The sequence below is a fragment of the Trachurus japonicus genome, chromosome 9, assembly GCF_045865225.1.
Source record: "Trachurus japonicus isolate A0001 chromosome 9, Traja_1.0".
Taxonomy (NCBI): Eukaryota; Metazoa; Chordata; class Actinopteri; order Carangiformes; family Carangidae; genus Trachurus; species Trachurus japonicus.
In genome coordinates, this window is record NC_140915.1 from 26726955 (window position 1) to 26738132 (window position 11178).

An 11178-nucleotide genomic window follows, 5' to 3' on the forward strand; every position below is an offset into this window, starting at 1 on the left:
GTGAACATGTAACTGTCTTTCCTCCGCACTTATTCACACACTAAATGAGTTTTGTATGACACATTTGCAGCATGCCACTCTTGTCCTTTTCATTTGCGTTCTCTCATTCACCCTCCTCCCGACTTGTCTTTATCGATGCTTGATGAATCGGATGTGGTTTGCTTTAAAGAGTTCATCCACTTCTGCCAGACCCTGCAGCTCCTCACCTGTTTTCTCCCATAATGCATCATCTCTAATCATCGTCCCCGCCATGCATTGCACATCCATTCCATTTGCGGGGGGAATCCCTATCAGCTATGCACCAAATGTAGATCTAATGGTCCACAGCTGACTGGGCAGGGAGGCGGCCTGCTAATAAGGCACATACACTCGGATCATGTCGCACTCCATGTTCCACTGAATCCAACAGGAGCACACCCAGTCGATTCAGTGGGACTTCATCATGCAGACACATTAGTAACTGCCACAAGGATCCAAATGACTTATGAGGTTGTGCAAAAGCATCATCCTCCGCCAACGTCACACTGTACAACATAATCAATTTCAGGAGACCACAAATACGTGCCACTTTATTATTACAAATAATAAATGAACATTAGGCAGCTGGTAATGCAACCAATTTGTCTTTCTGAGGGTTGCTAATGGCGCAAAACACTCTACGTGAACTCATGAGAAAGAACGTTGGATATCCTGGCACTTTCCATTAAAAATTGAAATGCAATCAGCGTCGCAATCTTCAGCTGCAACTCTTGAAGTCGGCGGGGCTGAAAAAAAAAGGCAGCCAGCTCAATCTGACACATACGCGCTACGTATTCTACAATACGACAAATGTGAGCTGATTGAGGAGCTGACTAAATGTCCCCCACAGCCTGGTTTTGGATTAGGATTTTAACAACAAGTATGCGCCTATAGCCATGAACTCTGTTTGACCTTCCATAAATGTATTTACTTGGTCTTTAAACTGGGGATGTCCTTGTATGCGTGCTCCGTTCACTTGTGCTGTGCTCATTAAATATCTCCTCATCAAGTCAGGGGGTCATGGACACTGGGTTGAGCCGTCTGAGTTATCCGTGGTGTGGAATACCAGAGAAGCCGCCCAGGCGCTGAGAGCCAGTCAGACAGCCACCCTTCCCCACCCATCTCACTCAGCTCTAATGAAACAGATGAATTATTGCTCTGGGTGTCTAGAGTTCCGTAGAAAGTGACGTTAGCAAGAGCCACAATAAAGCTGTTCCTCATATCCACACAGAGAGGTGATGGAAGCTAGAGGACATAGGCTTTGTGGTCTGCATACACTGTGTTCTATTGTGTGTGTATGTACGTATGTATGTGTGTGTGTGTGTGTGTGTGTGTGTGTGTGTTGGGAAAAGGCAGAACACATAGAATATGTTGGGTAGGAGTGTAGGAAAAGAGAGAAACTGTACACACATACACACACAGACAGAAGGCCCACCCTCCCTCCTCCCTCCTCCCCCCATTCAGCAGCTCAGTAAAGCCCAGACATCGTAAACAAGATTTATGTCATTTAATTACGCTTTTGTACAATTACCTTTATTTACAGCTGCATGAAGCAGGCAATGGGGAACTCATGGCAGTGAGAGCCAAACAGAGAGGTCGTAATTTCTGTCCTTTAGCTCTCATTGTTCCCGAGATATGAGAGCAGGACTCCTGAGTGTCGGCTACATGTTTTGCTTGGTGGGGCTGCATATTTACGTTTATCACACATCAGCTCTTCTTGTGTCAGACTCGTATATTACATATGTCTGTTATGCGTAAATCAGTTTTGGATTATGTAATTTCCTTAGCTTTGGAATTGGATAGACATTATGTTTGCTAATTAGGGTGATGATTTAAAATTTCAATAATCTCTTTCTCACAAAATGTTTCCTGAGATTGTGCATTTTCCTCTTAACACACATTCCTTAATCCTACCAATCTGTTCCCTAATTTGAGAAGAAATGCAAGTCTGACATTTCCTATAATGGTGATGTATTTTCCTGCGTCTTACACAAAACACTATAAGGACACTTCAGCTTTGATGTTACAGTGCCACCTACTGGCGGGTTTCCAACTGTTCCAGGTTCCCAGTGGTGTATGTGACACACCACACAGAGGATAAATCAAAAACATGTGGTCCTGTGTGCTCTGCCTGTTTTCTCTGACAACAACAGAGGCCGTCTCTGACAACTGTTCCCATCTCTGTGTCAAACCATCAGAACACATGGCAGTGTCTGTGTGTGCTGGCTCGCCGCCATGTGGCACACTCGCACGCTCGCACTGTGACTGTTGGCATTGTTGTCACCTCAGGAGGACGTGGAGTCTCATGAGCATGAGCATTGTGAGGCATGAGTCACACAATATTTTCACTGCAGGTATTTCAGTTTAAAACGGCATCAGATGATATATGCTGTGGGATATGTGACAAATGAAACTTTCATGATTGTGCATTATCTGACACTAGCTATATTTTGATTTTCAGATATTTCCAGTTGGATGTTTTCAGATGAATGGTACACTGTGTCATTTTTTTCCCTCTGTCTTTGGACAAAACATCTCTTGTTTTAGGGCTGCAAAATCTGACCAGGAGAGGGGGCCTTACCCACACTTTTCCTTCTGAATGGGGTTAGGCACATTGTTGAGACCAACAAGTCATTTTCAGATGGCCTTTCAGACGTCTTTAAAATTGGTACCTTAAGTAAAATGGAAATCATAATACACATGCAATTAAAATCTGTTTGCATTGTTGTTTTGTATTGTATAACTTCAGTGCCATTAAAGGCATCTCATCTTGTAAAGACATTTTAAGTTGTGGGTCTACCTTTAACTTACTTTCACTTGTAGCACCTACTCACAGCTCAAATTGTTGCTGAAGAGCAGAATGTGAATCTGTTTCTCTTCTTATCACAAGCTGTGCCCTGGCCTCCTAAGAATAGCCTGCTGTTTGCTTTTTTCTGTTTGTGCATCATGCCCTTTTGTCAACCCCACTGAATGGGATGGGACGTGAATCTAAGCTCAGAAATGCAACAGGCCCCCGAGGCACTACTGCAACTGAATGCAGAGCTTTACTTCTCATTATGATCCTCATAAAGAAGCTTTTGGATGCTGCTGGCCAGCATAGGTCTATGGAAAATAGTGAAGGAAGAGAGGAAAGAAAGAAAGAAAGAAAGAAAGAAAGAAAGAAAGAAAGAAAGAAAGAAAGAAAGAAAGAAAGAAAGAAAGAAAGAAAGAAAGAAAGAAAGAAAGAAAGAAAGAAAGAAAGAAAGAAAGACTGGATTTGCCAAGACAAACATGCATGGCACACAAAGTTAAGGAACTAATTACACAGTACTCTATCTTCTATCTATCTATCGCAGGTATAGTTGTGTGTACATGCGCTAGGTGTGAATTCACACAGTCCTGGATTATGAATTCATAAACTGCCATTGTTGTCAAGCTTTAGAGAGGATTAACAGCAAGACCAACTGCAGTCAGTGACCTTAGGCAAAACAGTGATTTGGAAGACAGTGGAGAAAAGGACAGATCAAAATAGTTCCTGTCTAGCCACCAGCAATGATAAAACCTTACCTGCTGATCTGGAAGCTAACTACCTTCTTTGAAGACATCAAGACCTATTCAGTTCAACAATGCACTAAACACACCTCTAAACGCTACAGGAAGCAGCACTTTGCATTGTCTAAAACACTTTTTTAAAAATATATATATCTCTTCATCTCCAGGCAGCAGTTCGAAACTCAAGTCGGGAGAGCTGGGACAAATTCTAAAGACACAGCAGCTCTGCAGCTGGAGGTCTGAGGCTGCGAGTGCGTGTTTATGTGTGTGTCTTTGTGAAGGGTGGTAAGAACATTAGCTAGTAAAAGCAGCAGATAAAATACTCTTTAATTAATTGCAGAGCAAGTTCTGCCCTCTAGCAAAAAAAAAAAAAAAGTATGTCTGCTGTTTTCAAGAGGCCCTGAGAAGATTACCGCTGGTGAAAATGCAAGCTCCTTGCTGCAGGGCCTTTTCCAGTCAAACTGAAATCTGTCTAAACATTAGCATCAGAGTTAGCGCCGGAAAGGCCACAGGTTCATCTGTATGGCTCAAAGTCTGAAAAATAGTGTACATTCTATGGTATAGTAATATATAATATAAACCATTTTCTACTATTTGGGTCAGTGAATCTTATATTAGAAAATGACTAGATGAACAGAACAGAAGAATTTAATCTGCTTTGTATTAAATAAAAAATGATATTTCACACCTGTTTCTGTTGGAACTTGCAGGTTAAGCACAGAAGGTGAATATCCTTCCTCCTCTAATGGCTCGCCCTAGATTTCCCCACCTGCAGTGCCCTTATTTTTCACAGTGGTGTCTAATCCACCATCAGTCTTCCCACTTAACACAAAACAAGGCTTCCTACAGTGTTACTCTAGGCAGCCCATGGGAGCTGCTTTTGAGACTCAGCTTCATCACATTGTAAGTAAAACACTTTTTATAACATCCATTTCAGAAAGAGGATTATGCCAAATAGATAGCAGGTGCTCACCTCTCGCCTCCAAGCACTCTGCTGATTTATAATGCAATCTATTTAGATTTGGTTTCTATTATTCATGTGTAAATGTACCTATTTTTTCCATGTGATAATTTGCTTGTTATTGAGCCTCTGTAAAGAGCTTCAACTTGAGTAGAACATAGTCATATTGTTTTTGATGTGGCCCTTCACTGCTGAAGTGATCAAAGAAAATGTTGCTGGCAGATTGGAAAGACAGTGTGTAAGTTATTAACAGCTACCGTCATAATGTCACAACCAGCTGTGTAAACTGCATATCTTGGCAGGCATAGGTCCCTTGATCTTGCATTTCCCTCCTCCTATTTCCTGCTACCACAGCTTTGTATACGCAATTTTCGGTTTATTTGTGTTTCACTTACATACATTTACCTTCATTATGATTTTGTTTTGCTGAACTTTACTTCATCTTTGTTTAGGCTCCAGATCCCACTGCAGTATAGATTAAATATAGATGTTTTACAGTTTTTTTTACAAAAACAGTTTTGTTGTTCAAGTGTTAAAAGTCAATCGCATCAACATTGTCACTGATGAATAAAACCCTCACAATGTAATTAATGAGGAAAGGAAAAACAGAAAATAGACATAAATAAACAAAAATGCAATCACCATTCATAATGCTGAAAATTTACACTTTAACAGTGTACTAATCAAAGATTATTATTACATTTTTTAAACTGCAGATCCCACACCAGAGCCATCATTCTAACTCGTGCAGGTCAAAATATTTCAGAATTTACACACAGACACAGACACACACACTCACACACCCATTAGCATAGTGGTCTACAAACTGCCATTGTGTCCACACACATTTCACTAAAACATTTTGTCATTGTGTTGCATTTCTCACCTGACTCTGACAACTCGTGAAAACAGTTTGCATGTACGTTAATGGCAATTTACTAAATTGGTGCTATTTCCTGAGTGTCTATAGTGCATGAAGAGCAGCACCACACAAGGAAGAAACGCACATTCTGCCATGAACATACCAAACAGGCAGCACTAAAAACCGTTGGGAACCAGATCAAGCAGAATTAAACAACACACACCTCAGCGTTGAGCAGCGGGGGTTACACAGGTGATTGTAAAACACAGTCGGCCTAAATAACGGATTTGCTGAACATAGCACAGATCAATAAGGACACAGTGAGCCGCCGGGCTATTAGCCCCTTAGAGAATTTCCTGTGCTGATTTGATCAGACCACCATGACATTTACATGTGTCTCACTCTATACATGACACATATGGAGATCTATATTATGCATACATATGCATACAAACACGATATGTACTCATATTTAGTCAGTGTTGAGATGTGTGTTTACAAAACTGTCACTGAATTACAGTAATTGAATAAGATTGTGTCATACTCTACGCACAGTGTATGTGTGAGATAGTAAAAATAAACAGCTATTCCTGCGCGTGCGCGCACACACACACACACACACACACACACACACACACACACACACACACACACACACACACACACACACACACACACACACACACAGTTGTCTACATCTACATCCAACACTCACCCCCTGCAGATATGAAAAGTGGTTGTCAAAAGATTTTACTTTGCCCCACCACAGAGAGAAAAAAGCTGTGGTCAGCTTGGATTCAATGTGGATTCAGTTTATTTTTATTCCACAGCTGACTCTTTATATCTGTATATCACATTATTGAGCCCCCTTTACATTACTGGGCTTGTTTGTCCAATTTATGGTAAGTCATAAAAATGCCTTATGCCCAGAAAATTGATTATGGAGAAATCCTGCAGGGCGAATGATGCTATTGCAAAGAAGAGAAGGCAAATTACAAGGGCACTATATTCGGCTCCTGGAGCTTTTATTATCCTATTGAAAGCTCAGTCCTGCGCACTGATCCATTCTATATTGATGTACGCAGAACAAATATCCTAAAGGGAGATATTTGAGTCAGACAAAAGGATCTTCTTGTGTTTGAGGAATTGCTTAGTTATGTTTAACAAGCAGATCATCGTAAAGACCTGCTTCTGAAGATGTCCCTGCTGGGCCTTGCCTCCTCAACACTGCCCTGATTTCTCATTTTGTCAATATTGATCTGCAGGCACATCCTGTTGGGGGGTTTAAGGAGGGATCCCACAGAAGAGAGCTGATGGGATGTTCCTTCGAACCACCTCTGCTGTGAATAATGCCAATAAAACAGCCAGAGGTGATCAATGGTAAAGATTCCCAGCAGCGGGAGAATGTTATGCTTGTTTGATAAATTAAGCTCTGTTTGTTTTTATGAGAAATGTAATATAAGGCACAGTGAAATAAAACAATTTCAGTGTGAGTGTAATAAAAGTAAGTGTTATTCAATGAGAATTAGTAGTACTATATTCAAGTCATGTAGTCTATGATGTGAACAGTAAAAAATGTCTTTGGATTGAAAAGTGGCACATAAACACAGAATGTGCTTACCAATGCCAGCATGCCTCTACTGTAACTGCACCATATGTGTAAAAAATAATGTTGTGAGCATGACATATGTGTTATAGAGGCACAGAAACACAGACTGTTGTTCTGTCCTCGCCATGGACGCACATGGCGCGCTGCTGTGACAGCCAGCATTGAACACGTCTTTGGGGATGCTCTATTATTTACACTGTGCCTTCATGTGGCCCCGATGAGACATGACAGGAGCCACAGGAAGCTCATGAATTAAACAGAAGGGCCTAAAAGCACAAGGGGAGGGTACAGGGGTGACGGGGAGGCCCGAGGAGACAGCAAAGCACTAGGGCTGCAGATTGCAACACACATGTCGCCGCAGCCTAAGGGGCTGGGAGAGAGGTGAGGCAGGGAGGAAGAGACACGCAGAGGGAGATGAGAAAGTGGAAGAAAAGACAATTGTGCTGAAGCAGGAGAATGAAGATGTAACAGAGGGAAAGACAGAGACAAGAGCAGAAAACAGCAGCTGACAGAAATTCTCTGAGGAGGCTGTAATGACAGCAACCGAGAGGAGGGAAATAGCCAACGGAGCAACAGCAGTCTTAATTTTGCCAGAGAGACATTAATCCCTTACTGATGCATATAAAATACAGGAGTGAGGATGATGTCATGCATTCAGTGGACAGTTAGTGGGGTGTGTGATGTCTCAGCTGTTGCTCAAATAGGCTGGGCAGCGACTAGCTCCTGGTGTCAGCATGTCTGCACGTCCGGATGGATGGGATAACCTCATTTAGACTGTGACTCATCACCTGATGCAGCAAACCAATACACCATAGCTGTGGGCAATAAAAGACTCAGGCAATACCATTTCTGTTTTAGTGAAGTGATAAAATGTTACTAATGTGTATAAAGGCCACAGACAAGAATGCTGAATTTTGACAGATGGTGACTTTCTGCACATGCATATCAGTAAGAGATCATGCATTGTATGCATGTTGCATGTTTATAATCAGGCTAAATGCTTCCATTTGTCTCAGGATTAACCCTGGATGTGGATTAGTATGAGCTTGTGCATATAATATCTCAAATACAATGGCTATTTGCAGGATAAGACAATGCTTCTATGTCTCTCTTTCTCTCTCTCACACACACACACATACAGACATATTCACACGTTCACACTCACGCTTGTGTTTTTTATGAGTCTGATATTTGTAAGTAACTTTTTACAGGAAGTGCCTCTAATGACAACCCCTCTCACTGGCCCCCAAGGAGCTGCTGTCCGTCTCTCATGGCAACCCCAGACGGGAAAAGGAACCACCCAGCTCATTGGTGCCAGGGTGATATCATCTGATCATCAACCTCAAACATGGGCTCCGAGCCACACAGTGCATTTTCATATAGTGGAAGGTCTTCATCCTTCACTTTCTCCCTTTTATATTCACAGCAATTCTTTCTGCAAATATTGATCCTGCAGAACAAGTGAAATTAGCTTGTCATATAAAATGGGAAATTGTGGGCATTATATAGCTGAATGGGAGCCAAGTAAATTAGACTTATTAACTTGAATCAGTAAAATCTTCTTTTTTTTCAACCTCAAGCTGAATGTTTCTCCTCTTATTGATGCAGTCCATTAGTTGTAATAGTAGTCTGTCTGTGGAGTATCAGTTGTCATCCTACTTGTGCTTGAGTGCTCTTAATTCCCTGCAGAGCCCATCTGGACAAGCATCTTTTAGAGGCAGGCATCACACAAGCTGTACATTTACGTGACTGTTTCAATCGCTCCTGAATCAATGTCTATATTCCCAACCATGTTGCAGCATATTTAATCAAAGTAGTGCAACAATGACATGCCAGCACATTTACATGAGGAATTTTAATACCACGGATTGATAAAGGCTTTCCAATAATTAAAAAATGAATTCCAATTGCATTAATGAATTTCAGAGGATGTTCCAAAACATTTAATATTTGCTTTCATATTTGTTTTTTTCTCTCCTCAAATATAACCACATTAAGATACCAGACAAAGTATGTGGTTGAGTTCGCAGAGGGGATGCAATAGATTATACTGTATATCCTCGACTTCAGTGCTCTGAAAAAAACATCTACACAACTCTTTTGAAAAACAAGCAAAACATGTCTTTGGATGTCTGTTAATATCTGTGTATGAGTGAGTGTGAGAAAGACAGCACACAACTCTCTGTTGCACCTCTGTTCCGGATCTGCACAGGGGTGTTAATAATTTTTTTTGCAAGAAAATGAAATGTTTCACCCAATCATTAACACCAAAGCCTGATGCAACAGCACGGCCGTCAAGCGACATGTTATGTTGACTTTATCAGAAGGCTTACAAATCATAAGGGCAAATGTAGACATCACAGCTGATGTTGCTGTAATAAGTGCAATGCAAATTCACTGATTTTGATTTACATACATATTCCCACAGCAGTCAAATGTGGTGTTTTATCACATTGCAAGCTCTACTCTTGTGCAGTCCTCTTTGTCAATGTAGTCCTCATATCATAAATTGAGAAGTTGAAGATAGCTTCTTCTCTTAAAAGAGTGACTGAGAGGGCCATGTGGTCTCTGTCCACCCCCCCACCCCCCCCCCCCCCCCCCCCCCAATCTCACCACCACTCTGCCCATATGTGCAGTCGAGTGGCAGCTGCAAACTCCCCCGCTTGCCCTCTGAAAAAAGAAAGTGAAAAACAGCTCTCTAACACCACAGTGAAAGTTAGAGAGCTTTTCTGGTCAGACTGTCTCTGGCTGCCTCCTTGAGTGAGAGTGAAGAAACCAAATGAAAACAAAAAGAAAAGACCTTTTCTCCAAAGGTTTTTGGAGTCTATTGCTGCAGAAAACACTTAACCAATAAATAGAAAAAAAACTCTATCTCTGAATACAGATAGTCCCTTTTCAGTAAACCTTCAGTGTAATTAAGTAATAGCATTAGTCACGTGCATGCGGCACACAACAACACCATCACACAACCTGCAGATATCCACTAATAAAGGGACACACCTCCCCATCTGCTTTCTTTAACTCCCTTTGGGAACTGCGGGAGGTGTAGAGCAGGAGATTGTGCCATAGTCTGCTCAGCCCATTAGTAGCTCACTGACACACTGAGGCTGGGCCTGCACATATTGCACACATTGAGGCAACGCCAACGGAAGTCGCATTCGGCCCCAATTAGGTTTAGAATATTACAAGACAAACAGGCTGTGCTGCACACACACAGACACAAATATGCAGCAGGCCTCATACCTCTGTCTCCCCTTTACACTCTGTTTTACATACACCACAAGACTCAATGAAATGTCACCTCATACATACACAAATCTGTTCTGCAACAGACGGATGCGCTGCCTCCTGCAGCATAATACCCATCTTGTGCACAGGAAGAACTGTAGATTTGTTGTATACTAAACCGACAGGACGGAATGTAACAGCAAATAAGTATCTTTAATTCAAAGCCTATAACATGAAGCTTGGTCAAAGCTGACAAAAGTCACACTAGCCACATAAAGTTGAAGCCAACATTATACTGGTGCACAGATGATATGAAACTTAAATCATATGAATAAACTATAGAAAAATATGAAATAAACATAACTTATAATCAGTGTCGTGTCTTGTATGTGATCACTTAACTCATCCCATGCAGCTTTACATAATACACAAAATAGATTTGAGCTAATGTATGTGTGTGTATAAAGAGCAAACACTACATCCTGGCACGATAGAGACATATTCTCAGAAACACGCTCACTGGAGTTATCTTTTCAGATGACTACTGAAAGTTTCATGTCACATCTTGAAATCCACATGGGTAATTCACATATGAGATTAAACTTTAAGCATCTGGTTAACATTGGACATGGCACGGGAGGGTTTCATAAATCCCATGAAAGTAATGTTGCAAATCTAGGCCCCCTTACCCTGAAGGACCATCGCTCACGCTATCCATCCATGTGTCACTCACGCCCTATTTTAAACTTTTATGTTAATCTGGTGAATTATTCACCCATGTCCCGATGTGCCCACGAGTATCCTCTGATTGAGTTGAAAGAAGAGAAGTGGGTCTGTGGCGCTTGATCCAGGAACTCGGACTTGATCATACAGTGAGTTTACTAATGTGTGTACTTCACCTCAGACACTCATCACCTTAGCACTTATATAAGACCACCAGTTATGAGTGCACTGAAGAAAGTGTAAGTG